Source organism: Falco biarmicus, chromosome 7, assembly GCF_023638135.1.
Source record: "Falco biarmicus isolate bFalBia1 chromosome 7, bFalBia1.pri, whole genome shotgun sequence".
Classification (NCBI taxonomy): domain Eukaryota; kingdom Metazoa; phylum Chordata; class Aves; order Falconiformes; family Falconidae; genus Falco; species Falco biarmicus.
In genome coordinates, this window is record NC_079294.1 from 26,348,160 (window position 1) to 26,363,276 (window position 15,117).

The following is a 15,117-nucleotide window of genomic DNA, read 5'->3' on the forward strand; positions in this document are numbered from 1 at the left end:
GCACAATATTCTCTAGTTTAGCTGTTAACCCCTTGCCATAAAAGTGCTACTTTCTCTTTAATAAAGTGTACAGGACTGAAGGGAGGACCATCACTAACTACCTCTCTATATAAGCAGCTTTTCTCTGTTTAGACATGTTAGGATGATTGTCAACAGTAGTATCTCGGATGCTCAAAGACCTATAACAATATGTGATAATGAATTGAAACAGACTAAGTGGTGTTTTCTGTGGGGAAAAAGGCTCAGATCTGCAGATCAAAGACAGTAGAAAAGAGGTTCTCACTCCTAACTTTCTTAATGCTTCATCTGTTTGCCTCAGCTTCTTCGTAAAATTTGAGTAAAGATCAAACAGGAGTTGCAAAGATAAACAAATGACTTACGCACTTGCAGAATCTACCGCTTCTAAACATGAAGTCTTGCTAAAGAAACCCATTCCTGAGTGCAAGATTCAGAGAAGCCGAGCGCTTTTGTGCTGCTTGGTTATTTAATACATTAGCCAGTATTGATATAAAAATTATTTACTTTAAAAAAGAAAAATAGAGGGGGGAAAATGTAGATATCTATAGTGAAAAACAAGAATGAATTTGAAAAATGAAGGATGTTTGTTAAATCCTTACAAACAGTTAACAAAACAGGGCTTTGGGAGAAGGAATAGACAACATAAATATGTCAAGCTGGGGCACAACAAGCTAAGCTCAAGGAGAACCAAATGGGTAATGAGACTAAACAGAAAATTACTGGAACTACATGTGAACTATTCTAATTAGTATGCTAGAAGATCCACCCTCGAGCAAAGCGAGCCCCCTACTACCAAAGCCCCCTCCCCATGGAACAAGTGTGAAAAAAAAAAGAACACTTTATCTTTAAAAGGAGATGAGGCTTGTAAGAACCAGTGAGAATTGTGTGACTAAACATAATTGTACGCAATTGTTCAAAGTGTATAAAATGTTAAAAGGGGTGCTAGCTTTGCAGATTACCACCAAGAACCCATCTCTGCGCAGACATGCAATGAACAAGTATCTCGACTCTGTGTGGATCAGCTCTTGCACACCGGGTGAAGAACCCAGGTTTGGAATAACAGTATACTGCCATTTTTGTTATGTTGTACCATACTTCTAAGTATTGATCAGAGGTTCACTGTGTTTAGAGAGACATCTTCTGTCACTTTATGCATCTAAGGCAGTCAATGACTGCAAAATGGTCAAATATCCTTGTAATCAACACAGTAAAAAAGATAAATAAACCATAGCTATAAATCAAGAGGATTAAATAAAGATATTGCTTCCCTCATTGCAGCATCTGAATGATGCATTCTCTTATTCTGTGCTTATATAACTCTTTTCATAAACTATCATACACATTGACATAATATAACAATGTTAGAAACCGATTGGAAGTAATATTATGACAGTATTATTATTATACAGTAGCCTACTCGGCCAATATAAAACAATGCTTTAATATATTAGATATATAGTTACAGTTTATCTTTAGTTCACCTATGTTACCCACTATGCTTTATGTTGTATAAAATCAGCCTTGTTTGCACTGCTCACTTGCTTCATAGAAAAAATCCAGGGATTACTTCCAAAATAATTTTTATTTTACTTTAAGTCAGTTCAAATATCTGTATGACTGAAATGAACAATGATTTACTGGATTAAAGTAATCTTCAGCCTAAAGAGGCACAGCATATCCAGGTCTGCCTGGTGATGTGGGCTGCCTCTGCCATCTGCTTCTAAACAGGAAGAACAGAGGACTCTTCTGCCAGGGGGAATTTCTTCCCAAAGGCTGATATTTGGCAGCCACAGTCCCCATACTGATGCTTAACACAGCAGTAGGAAGCACTCGCAGCACCTGTGTCTCAAGGTGCAGCTCCTTCTCCACAACCTGCATACAGATTCTTCTGATATTTTACCTTTAGCAATGTAGACAGCCCTGCTGTTTTACTGTGATGCATCTTGCTCCCCAACACAAGGCAGGCTTAAACATATAAAAGAAAGCTATACCTAGCAAAATTTGAGATTAAGGTTTTACATAGTGCAAGCAAAACAGAGCATTGCAAGCAAAAAAAAACAAACAAAAAACAAACAAACAAAAAAAAACCCACAAACAAACCTGATAAAATATTGTTCTAATTTATGCCTACAACTATGCTGCATTCACATCACTCATGCAAATTTCTTTCAGTGTGCTCTTGCTCAAAGGCCACGGAGTCGTGAATTCTACTGCTTCCCCCCACTTCGTGAATCTCCATAGGAATAACTTCCATCTCTAGCTACTTTGATATGGGTTTAAATGCCCTGGGGACTTCCAGATTCAGTCAGACACCTTGTGACTGTAAGTTGTTTTTGCTTTGCTTTTTTAATAATCATATTGCCTAATCCGGGCTGTTGATTTGGTAGTCTTCAGTTCTTGTTACAGATTTCAATATCTTCATGATAAATCTTATATCACACATAAGATGTAAACAAAAGCCACTATGCATCTGATCTCTGGTTTATTAACAACTTCTTACAGAGACCTCACTTTCGATAACAGATACAAATGTCACATCAATAAAAAGTGATCTGCTTGATGCATCTGAAAGAAAATTCATTCCTTCCCCTTTACCCTTATAACATGTTTTCTTTTGTCAGAAAAGGCTTAAAAGTAGTTTGGAGCTGAATTTTTGTTATCTATCAATTATACGTTGCCAAATCAACAGCTAATCCTTTGCAATTAATCCAAGATGTCAAGGGAATTAAGGAAAGAAATTTTACTACTTAGTATTCAGATCACTTCTTTACCACCAGTTTTATTCTACGGTAGTAAAAAAATTCCACTAAAGCTAGTGTTAAAAGTTACAGGATAGGATCCTGGAACTGTACAGGAGCCAGACCACTCAGAGGAAGGTGCCTGAACATTCAGTCTTACAAAGAGTGAGTGCCCCAAACTGTTCTTCAGTATCAGTGAGCAGTTTTCTGCCACCTATCATAATAGAACTTGAGGAACTAAATGGGAAATCAGGAAAAGGAACTTAATTGGTAAGAAATTAAATAATAATGGAGGAATAACAATAGAAAACAAAAGTGAAAGATGAACAAAAAACAACCCTAGAGAGAGGAAGAAAAGAAGTAAACTGAGACACTGAATCATTGGCATCCTGACACGCTAAAGGGACCAGCTTTTCTACTAGATTTTAATGAAGGAGTCATTTCACAGTAAGTTCAAACCAATACAGCACTTTTCCCCACAAAACATACCAAATCTATTATATACAGTGTTATCAGCCATGGAGAGAGCAAGGTATTGAGTAATGCAGTTGAAGGCTACCTTGTAACTCATCTCTTTGATATTTGATTTCTCAGAACATTTCAGAGATCCAATGGTCTATTCTTGTCATGACACAGTCTTTAGTCTTTTCTGAAGTATTGAAGGAATTGCTGCTAAGTTCTCCTGTCTCCATTTGTCTCTTGAGGGTTATTGACTTCGGTTCTGCCTAAGAGTTCTTTTCAGATAAAACCCTAGAGGTCTCTTGGTGAAAAGGGGAAGGGGGTTGTGGGGTGTGGGGTGTGAGTGGGGAGACTGAACAGAAGCTTTCCAGGTTTCATTTATAGATATAAAGAATGTAAAAAATTACCTAGTTGAGCATTCCCTTTGCCTGCTAACAATAGGCACTGCCTACACAGCTTTGCATGCATGCACATGTTTTGTGACTGTACTCTTATCAGTCACCAGCTGTGCAGAGATAGTTCTGCACACACAGGTCAGTATCTATAGCCATTCAAAATACAAGCTTTGTGCTACACATGGCTAAGTGAATTGTTACTAGGTAAAAACAAACAAACAAACAACAACAAACAACACCTACTGGTTTGATTTGAATATCTCATTTCTTCTGTTCCATTCCAGACTCTGGGACATGCCCCATTGTCAAATGAAGATTTTTCATTATGTTTAAGAACATAATTCATTCCGAAGCTATATGCCCTTCACTTAATTTGAAAGGTTTGAACTTTTCCATAAATCATGGACACAACTGGTTTCTTAGATGTTAGAAAAGGAAAAACAAAACCAAACCCAACATTGACTATGAGGCTATAGATACCCTTGAAGGGACACAGCGATTACCACAAATACAAAATTCAGAAACATTAATCTTAAAATAGATCCAAAAAAGTATTTATCACACAGAGCATCAAAATGCAGCCACTTGTAAACTGACCAGCCAAAGAAATGCACAGAAAAAGCTCCATGTGCTGGAACAATGTGAGACATCTGTGGTTCCCACCAGAAGAAGAATCTGGTCAGAATTCAAGAATATATACTTAGTACTGATATCAGATCAATATCATCAGACTCCAATGAAGATAAAAGCCTCTTACTGAAAATATAAATTACCTTTTACCATCAAGATTTCAAGTTATATCCAAACAGCATTCTTATCTTCCCCTTCCTTCAGTCAAAATGGCATTTCCAACAATAGTTCACATGAAACACAATTTAAGCAGTGAATCAGAGACTAGAACATCAATCCATTAAGCTTCCTGTTTCTCATTAAGTGTAGGGGTGGTGAAGTTCAAACTTTATTTAGTATGTTGCAGAAGAAGATATCACAATGTCATCTCATATAATTTCAGTTTCTTGGCATATTTCCCCTGAAGGGTTGTAACTTCCTTTCCCAGTGTAAAGCCTGGAATCCAAACTGTTCTTTATAGCATTGAGGTTAGATTCATAGAATCATAGAATATCTCAAGTTAGAAAGGACCCATAAGGATAACATGTCCAACTCCCTGCTTCTCACAGGACTACCTAAAACTAAATCATATGACTAAAAGCATCCTCCAGATACTCCTTGAACTCTGCCAGGTTTGGTGCCATGACCACTACCCTGGGGACCCTGTTCCCGTGACCAACCACCTTCTCAGTAAGGAACATTTTCCTAACGTCTGATCTGAACTTCCCCTGATGCAGTTTCATTACATTTCCTCACGTCCTATTGCTGGTCACCAGAGAGAGGAGATCAGCACCTCTGCCTCTGCTGTCCCCCTTGAGAAGGCTGTAGACTGCCATAAGGTCACCCACCAGCCTTCTCTTCTCCAAGCTGAACAAACCAAGTGACCTCAGCTGCTTCTTATAAGTCTTGCCCTGGAGACCTTTTACCATCTTGGTCACCCTTCTTTGGACACACTCTCATAGTTTGGTGTCCTTCTTTATAAAAGGTGCCCCAAACTGCACATACTACTTGAGGTGGGGTCACACCAGTGCAGTGTACAGTGGGACAACCACCTCCCTCGACCAGCTAGCTATCACCCCAGGACATGGTGGGCCCTTTTGGCTGCCAGAGCACACTGCTGACTCATTCAACTTGCCATCAACCCAAACCCTCAGGTCTCTTTCCACAGGGATGCTCTCCAGCCTCTCGTCCCCCAGTTTGTATGTATAATCAGGATTACCCTGACCCAGGTAGAGAATCCAGCACTTCCTCTTGTTAAATTTCATATGGTTGGCAATTGCCCAGCTCTCTAGTCTATCTAGAGCTTGCTAAGAGGTCTCTCTACACTTGAGGGAGTCCACAGCTCTTCCTAGTTTAGTGTTATTGGCAAACTTAATTAATGTACATTCAATTCCTATATCTACATAATTTATAAAAACATTAAAGAGCACTGGCCCTAAAATTGAGCCCTGGGTAACCCCACTGGTGAGTGGCTGCTTGCTTAATGTAACCCCATTTTCTACAACCCTTTCAGCCCAATCCATCAGCCAATTGTTCACCCAACTTAGCTGTATGCTGAACGTTTTGTCCATAAGGACACTCTGAGAGACAGTATCAAAAGCTTTGCTAAAATAAAACCCCCACATATCTGCTGGCTTCCATTGGTCAACTAGATGGGTGACCTTTTCATAAAAGGAAATTTAGTTATTTAGGACTTCACTCTCATGAACCTTTGCTGGCTATAACCAATGACTGCATTGTCTCTCAAGTGTTTATCAGTAACTTCCAGAATAACATTCTCCATAATTTTACCAGGCATTGAAGTGAGACTGACAGACCTGTAATTACCACGGTCTTCCTTCTTACCCTTCTTAAAAATCAAGACATTTGCCAGGTCTTATTTGACTGGGACCTCTCCAGACTCCCTAGACATTGAAAAAAGATGGAGAGGTCCCATGATAACATGAGACAGCTTTCAGTGCCCTGGGATGAATCCCATTGGGCCCCATACATTTATGCACATGCAGCTGGAGCAGCAAGTTCAGGGTCAGCTGGGAGTTTATCATACCTCCAGTCATAGTCTTCCAACACAGGGTTCCAGTGTTCCCAGGACCGATCATCAGTGTTAAAGACAGAGCCAAAGAAGGCATTAAATGTCTCTGTTTTGTCTACATCCCTATTTGTGAGGTGACCAACCACATCAAGTAATGGCCCAATGTTATCTCTGATCCTCCTTTTGCTGCTAACATATTTTTTACATCCTTCACAATGCTGGCCAGCTTGAACTCTAATTGAGCTTTAGGTGCAGGAATTTTCTCCCTACAGTGGCAAACAGTATTTATGTAGTTGTCCCATGTCACTTGTCCTTGCTTCCAATGTCCATACACTCCTTTTTCATCTAAGTTCTAGAAGAAGATCCCTGTTCAGCCAAGCCAGCCTTCTGCCCCACTTGACTTCTGACACTTTGGAATTGCCTGCTCCTGTGCTCTTAAGAGATGGCTCTTAAAAAGTGACCAGCATTCATGGACCCCAATATCTTCAAAAGCATATTCCCAGGGGACCTTACTAACTAGCTCTTCAGCAACCCAAAGGCTGTTTGTGCCATATCCAGGCAAGATATCAACGTTTTGCTGGCAGTTTTTCTCCTATCATCACCAATGTTCTGGAACTCAACTACTTCATGGTCACTGTGAGCAAGACTGCCACCAATCACCACTTCTTCCCCAAGTCCTCCTCTGTTTACAAACAACAAATCTAGGAGGGCACCTTTCCTAGTTGGCTCCCTTAGTACCTGCACCAAGGAGTTATCTTTAATGTGCTTAAGAAATTCCCTGGGCCTGTTTCCGTCCACTGTATGATATTCCCAGTTGATGTCTTGGAAGTTAAAGTCACCCATAAGGGCAAGGGCAGTAGATCTAGATATCAACTTGATCAGTTCCTTGCAGAATAATTCATTGGTGTCATCATCCTGGCTGAGTGGTCAGCAGTAGACTCCCATAATAACACCCACTTAATTTGTTTCCTCTTCATCCTTACCCAGAGGCTCTCAGCCATGTTGTCACCAACCCCTCATTTACACACAGTGCCACCCCCCTGCCTCACCTGCCCTGCCTATCCCTCCTGAAGAGCCTATAACCATCCATTATGGTACACCAGCCATGGGACTCATCTCACCAAGTTTCACTTATGCCAATGTTGTAGCTCTTGGACTGAGCCAAAACTTCTGGCTCCTCTTGTTTATTCCTCATGCTGCGTGTATTAGTATAAAGACATTTCAAATGTGCTCCAGTGTACTCAGCACACTGTGGACCAGACTGAAGGACCTCACTAGCACACCATCTCTCAAATATTGGTGTGCTGCCCCTAGGCTTATCTCTAGCAAGCCTGGTTTTATCCTTTGCCCCTTCAAACCTAGTTTAAAGCTGTTTCACTGAGCCCTGCTAACTCTTATGCAAAGATCCTTTTCCCTCTTTGAGAAAGGATTATCACAAAAACATCAACAAATGAACATTACATAACTTCCATGAGAGTCTACCCATTTTATAGGTAGAAAAATGCAGCTGAGAAGACACCTGAAACACAGCTAGGGATTGATGCCATATCCTCTGGATCTCAGACCAGTTCCAACCATAAGCAAGCTATTCTTGTCTTTTCTTTACAGTAGATTACCTAAAATCAATTGGTGCAATTTTTGGTAAAGCCTACTGGACCCTCATTAACCACAAGCCATGTTAAATCATTTCTTCTACATAATAAAAAACCCCACAAATTAGGTCTGGGGAACCTAGGTTAAATTGATTAGCAACAACTTTGAGTGGAAGAGTCTTGAAAACCAGATTATAAACTGAGAACTGTTACCATTTGTATAAATGCAGAAGGCAAGACCTATGCTTACTCTCACTTTCCTATATCAAACCTTTCTTCTGTCACAAACACATTCATAACTTCTCCCAGGTAATAAAGTAGTTTCTGTCCTTTCCAGAGGGCAAGGCTTTAGGCTCTCTACCACAGCTACAGGTTATACAAACACATAACTCCCAGTAATGTTATATGAGTGCAGATTGTCTGCTTTTTTGGCAGCTGCCAAGCCTGGTGAAGCACAGAAGCAATGTGTGAATTGCAGCAGTGGAATCTCTGAATGGTTTTAATTAATGAATGCCAGGGAGCTGGAGGGAGTTCACCAGGAACAATAAGGAAGGCATTTCCCAGAGACATTTGAAAGCCTAACCTAGTACTCAACCAGCCAAAACTTCTATACTCCTGAGCAAAGAAAAAAGCTTTCCTAATTAAATGGTGTTTTGTGCTTTTTTAGTGTCTCATGGAACAGATCCTTATGAAAACTTTTGCATCAAAAACCTAATTTTATTTTCCACCAGTGTGATTTTCTATTGTTAATATTCTTACACTCTGCATATATTAAAGCACATTAATAAGTGAAAGCAGCAAGTCAGCCTGTCAGATATTTCATAAAGTACCATAGGAAATGATTGGGTTAGGATGCCTGGACAAAATCTGTTTGTTCAGCAAACCTATTTTTAACTGAGGACCAATAAATGTGTGCATAGCATGGACATACTGAAAGTTAACTGGGCTCAGAAATACACCATATAGCTGAGCTTTCAGGACAGCAGAGAAACAATGTTCTGGTACTGCATGGTTCAACTCTACCTCTCGAAGGAAGAAGCATTACAGTTACACTGAGAGATGACAGATATTTAATTTGCACATTTTCTTGGACTTCTGAAATGCTAGCACAAAAACGTCCATAGTTAAGGCTTCAGGGGAGAAGGAGAGTCTCCATAAACAACAGTTAAATCTGGAAGGTGAGATTGAAATAAACCAACCAAGCAGACTATATACAATTAAAAATAAAGCCATTAATTCTTCTTGTGAAACAACATTTTATTATGCTAAATCATTATGTAGCTGATAAACTGGCATTTTCATGAGTTTTAAGTCCTGCATGGAATTTCTTGGAAAGTTACTGTAAACTTGTGATTTGTATTCTCTAACAGGTCCACAGGAAGACAAGAAAATGCCTGTAAGATACAGCCTCCAAATTCTCCCTTACACAGGGAGGGGAGTTGAAACTTAAGAAGCTCTTGAAAGATTTTCAGGAGACTCTGTATGAATACTCAGATATCAAAGGTATGTGCTCCCATTCCCTACCAGTTTTCTGCCATTCGTTCCAGCTGTGATAACCCTGAAGCCTGAAAAACTGACCGCATAACAATATCCTAGCATGAATTACCTTTGCAGTAGGTTTACCGTCTTGGGAGGTGATGTTTCTCCTCGTTTCCCAAACCACCCTTGGACCTTCTCATCCTACTAGCCCATTGGAGACTGTTCCACAGAGCTGCCTGGACCCCCCCACAGCATCCACCCTGTGGAAGAAACAAATATTGAAAAACTGTGATGTAACAATAAAATCTTTTAGATACATAATGTGAAGACATTGGGAGAGAATAAGTAGACTAAAACATGATATAGAACTGTCATTACACTATCTGAGAAGGGAGGGGAGTTGTAGGATTACCGTATTCCCTCAATGTACTTGTACAGTTGCTGAAGGCACAGTTAATTTCAAGCAGACTTTAAGACACAAATATAAGCAGAGATCTCAAATGCAGCAAATAGTCTGATCACCTAATGTGATCACCTAATCTTGCACATCAAAAACTTGCCTATTGGAAATGCCTGTATTTTTGCATGCTTAGCAGTAATATAGCCAGGGGGTGTGTGTTACTGCTATATTTCTGTAATAAGTAGCTTCATCATACATCATACAGGGTATGGTAGTAGAAGTCAGGTCGCTCCCTGTCATTAGCGACAGTGAAACACAGACACCTCTTGAGGGCAAGGTATAACTTCTAGCATTGGAAACTTCCTTCATTTAGAGTCTTATATGCATATTGTGGTAAAAATGAAAATTTGACAAAAGTTATAGCCTGGATATATTGCACCAAATTCCTATTATAGACAATGAAAATAAACTTTAGAAATAATAATCATACATGTAATTTCATAGCTCAAAAATGCTGATAGTAATGAGATCTAAAACTGGCCTTTTATTCAAAATCTTTTAAAAACATTGCTCATTCACTAAAGAAAAATAAATTATACTGTCTCTTGTTTATGACAAAAGACAATTGAGTAAATGGTGACTCCAGATAACCCGTAAGTCACGGATGCTGCGTTTCAATGACCTGCCTGCTTTCTATTCCTTTGGCCTCGGCTGCCTAGCAACCTCCACAGTGCTTTCTTAGTCTATCCTAATTCTAGAGAGTTTCCATTTATATATTTATTTATGAGAAAGTCTATAAGGAGGATGCAGAAACAAAGAGGTGTTTGTTCCTTCCTTCTAACGCTGGACTCCAAACATGTCACCTCAGTGTCTCAGTGAAGGACACAGTCCTTGGTTTTGCACAGAGAGGTAGCTACCTCCTTGAAATTGCTTGGGAACTCAGGAAATCCCACTTTCCGTGAGATAAAAGCTGGGTCTGTGTAGAAAGCTCCTGATGTAATAAGCACCAATATTTCTTTGGCTGCCTATTGATTTGATTCTTTTATAAGCTTTTTCACTGTGAAATACTAGGTGTTTATGTAAGGCTGCTGTTTTCATGCAACCTGGAGCTTCTACTTAAGACAGAGTTTGTGCTGCAAACTCTGGTCACCAGCAGTTTCTCCATCATCCAAGCATTGGAGAGAAATGGATATTAAAACTGGTCTCCTGCTGTGTCTGAGACTCAAAGTGGGACAGTTTGGAAGTTATGGATGGAACTACTTTATCATAATAAGTAGTTTGAAACTGGATGTGAACTGTTTCTCTCTAAACCAGCCATTAGCTTTTCCTGGAAGAGCCTGTTTCCATACTTTATTTTTTTTTCCTTTATTATTTGTGCAAAATTGAGGATTCCACAGAAAATATCCCTACACTACATAATATTTTTTCTTGCCAATTCTATTCAAACAGCAATTTGCAAATAATTCATACCCTGATCACATAGCCCTCTTCTCCAATCAGAAAGAGGAAAAAAAAAAAAAAAAAAAGAGTCAGAAAGTGATGGTCAAAGATGTGTATCAGAGAGCTTATCAAGCTCCTCCAAATGATGAGGTAAAGGCATGCCAAGTGTTCATAGCCTGGGGTCACAGGGCGGTGATGTGGTTTCTGTGTCTCACTACTTTTGACTCCTGAACATATATGGAAAAGTTTCCATTTACTTCTGGATTAAACTGCAGCCTGAGACATAACAGGTCACTGTGTCTCAAGACAGTTCTTCTGATTAAGTTGATCTGTTGCTGTGTCTTGTTGTTAAGGAACATACAGGGAATCTGTGACTGAACATGAACCTAAAATCAGATCTCTTAACTTCCACTTTCTGTTTCTTACCAACGAGCTATATACATAAAGATAAGGTTGTTTTAAACATGACAATTGTAGGATTTATGGAAACATTTGTAAATCTTGGTATAGACATATACTCACGCATCAATATTCATTTACCCCAAATTTAACAGCATGAAACAAGTACATTCTTTAAAAAATCTCCTTAATATTGAAACAGGAAACAAAAAATACATTGGATGGTATACCAGTATCCAATGAAATAAAATATAAGCAACCACATGAATAATAGAAAATTATTCAAAAATAACCTGCTGGTTCAAAGAGATCTATTTTTCAGAGGTACTTATGAACAGTGAAAACGTCCATGTAAACTGAAATGTGCAAAATGATTCATTAAATAGGAGGAAGAAAGTTACTGGGAGTAAACAGTGATTTGGGATTTCTTTTTCTATTCATGGACTCGCTAGAAAAAAAATTCTAAGTGGCTTTACCTCTCGTTCTACACAATGATATAAGTTCATAGTTGCCAGAAAATCTCTCAATTTGTACTCCTGAGAGTTATTTTTATGCAAATAAATTCCAAGTATAAACTGAAATTAAGTAGTTGCTCATTGAGAAGCAGTTTCCCCAATTATATATTCATGTTTCACAGAGTAGCATTATTAAAGCAAAAACTGAATGCATCATGTTTCCCTCCCATGCAAAGTATGATCATGATTTCATACGCTCTTCAATGTTAAGCCAGATTTCCTGAAAATAAAGCTAATGAGTACCAGAAGCATAGACTTAACATGTCTGTTTTCTCACTTTTGTGAGAAGTCTGTTTTTAACAAGTTCAAGATGTAAATAGACAACAGAATAGAAAGAATTTTTTTCATGCATTTTTATAAAAGATTGTTATTAAAGCTTTCCTACAGATTGAATAAGATGGGAATTGTGCTGAAGCAGCTACCAAAAGAAATCTTCTGGAAACAAGCAAAAGCTAGAGAAAATGAAGTCTCTCAAGATATATGAAAAATAAGTTGCAAACAGTCTCATCCTAAATTTCAAAGACTATAATTAGGTACTAATTCTACCATATTAACACTGGAAAATCTCACCTGCCATGCACTTATGCTCACAAAAGAAGAGGTATACCAAAAAGACTGATTTTGGCCATCTTCCTCCCTTCCTCTGTTCCTCAAAAGAAAAGACAGAGATAGAAAATAGCTTAGTTTTCTTGATATCAACTACAAAAAAATGAAATGTTAAAGAAGGTTTGAACAAAGGATGCTATAAGGAAAATGAGGTTTTAGCAAGAAGATGAAAGGAACATTATTGTTAATATAATGGCATAATCTTTGCTTAAATATCTCACCAAGAAGAACTGCAAGAAATCTTTTGAAAACAATCAATAGTATTAATCCGGTGCTCAGCTCCTTATTTCAAGTGCACTGATTTTTCTTCAGACTTATGCCAGTAACTGATCAAATTTTGGTCTAAAATCTTTAAGTATTTTCTAAAAATTTACTATGGCAATAAATAACACAAGTGCATTGAAGTTATCACCATGCATTAGTAATTGTCTCAAAGCAGGTTTTTTTTTTTTTCTAGATTTCGAAGGAATGAAAAAGACTTTAGTAAAAGGGAAACTTAACAAAAGAAAAAATATAGTAGCATGTGCTAGCATGATGACATAGTAAATAAAATAAATGAACAGAAGAAACAGCTACACTGTTCCTGCTATTTTTAATAAATATCACTAACAGTAGTATTCAACTGCCAAAAGAAAGGAAGTTATTTTAGATACTCTATGTTACTACATCTGGTCCTGAGTTGCCCTTCCAGAAAAGGACGGTTTCTTGTAGATCCTATGTTTTATCTGCCTGCTCCTGTGGAAGCCTTGGATACCCTAGGACATGTGAAATAACATTAGATGCTTTTATTTATGAATTTGAATGACTTACAAGCTGTTAGGAAAAATGTGTCTGAGCTCTGGGTATTTACATGTTAGGTAACAAGTAAGGGTAAAATTAATAAAGCAGGAAAATTGCAGTGTGCTATGTTCACATAAGACTTTCAACAGTCCCAGAGGGTACAGAGAGAAAATGCTACTTCAGACAGTTTCTTAAACAAAGAAAGATATCTTTATACAAATTCTGTACTACCAATGCATATGAAGACGCTAAGTTAAATCTCACCTCTGAATAACTACTGACTCACCGTGCAGTAAAACCAGATACTGGTGTTTTCTTGGTGATTTGAAAAGGCGTTCTTGTCAGTTTTCATTCCTTTCAGTTGCTGACATACTCTGCTATTTCAGAGCTCTATTTTGTTTTATATGCTTATAAGAATAGAACTTTTTTTATACTAAGGAATTGGCCAAACCTCCATAAACCTTGACAGTTTATTGCAAGGTCGTAACTACATTTTTTTCCTGATCTTTCTGTTTAGTGAAATCCTGAGTAAGGATTATTTTCCTGTATGAGACCTATAATTTCTCTGCATATTGCACTTCTCATTTTTCTTCTTTCAAAAATGCCAGATGGAAACAAAATAAAGAATAGTTGCATGCCTGGTATTCTAATATTTTTATACTTCTGTATCTGAGTTAGGCAGATGAAGATTAGGTAATTCTGCATGGCTATCTCTCCGAAACAAGTTGAGTTAAGGTATAAATACCAATTTCTAAAATCGTATTCTCAGCTTTTCTATGTGAGCTGCTACAGCAAAGAAATTCACTCATATATTATTGATTGAAAATGTTTTTTGTACATTTAATCAATAAACAAGTTAATCCGTGTTGAATCAATCTTCTAGACCATTTGCCTTGTTCAGCCTAATACAAAGCTGTGAGTGATTCATTTCAGAGTAACAGTACAGTGCGAAAAACAGGTCTAGTGTCTTTTTAATATGTGTCTGTGTATGTGCTTATAAACACAAAATGTCATTATAAATATTTCCCCCTGCCAATATTCCTCCATTATGATCAGTTCTATTGACTACTAACAATAGTCTCCAGACACTTGCCTGACAAATGACTGTTTAATTTATTTTTACTATGAAAGACTTGACCTGATTTGTTCATTTATAAATACACATTTTTTTGTGCTGTAGACACAAACATGCGTTTGTGTTAGCTTTCACCCCTGCTGTGTTTGTGCAACACAGTGTGACATTCACAAACAGAAAGAAAAGAGATTGAAGTGAAGAACATTTGATAGTGTCGCCTAGCATTTTAAGTACAGCAAAATAAATAAATTATTGCCAACTTCATCAACTGCTAAATTCAGTGTGGCTGAAATGAAACACAGTATGGGCCAGAGAGAAAAAAGTGAACATTGGGTGAAAAAATGACTCAATTTGCCTACAAAGCGATAGGAGGAGTGCTACTGAATTCCACTGAACTCTTAGGGTTAGACTTACATTTTCCCTCCTTCCTAGGGTATCTGAAATAGTTTCAGTTTAGCAATAATTATGAGGAATTTTGCCATACCATAATATAGGATTGTCAAAGGAGTAGGCTAGGATCATTATCTCTACAAAAAAAAAAAAAAAAAAAAAAAAAAAAAAAAAAAAGAAAAAAAGAAGA

The 15,117-nt window shown here is 37.9% G+C and overlaps 1 protein-coding gene across 3 annotated transcripts in view; it reads right to left on the reverse strand.

Moving 5' to 3' along the window:
* The window catches only part of LRRC4C (leucine rich repeat containing 4C), a 538,988-nt gene that overhangs the window by 46,665 nt on the left and 477,206 nt on the right, over positions 1 to 15,117 (reverse strand). For 2 of the 3 annotated variants that reach the window (XM_056347466.1, XM_056347465.1), the window contains one exon: positions 9,450 to 9,582. The gene's annotated coding sequence lies outside the window, so the exon portion shown is untranslated. Of the gene's footprint in view, positions 1 to 9,449; positions 9,583 to 12,646; positions 12,726 to 15,117 lie in introns of all 3 variants that reach the window. The other variant, XM_056347467.1, reaches the window with a different exon arrangement.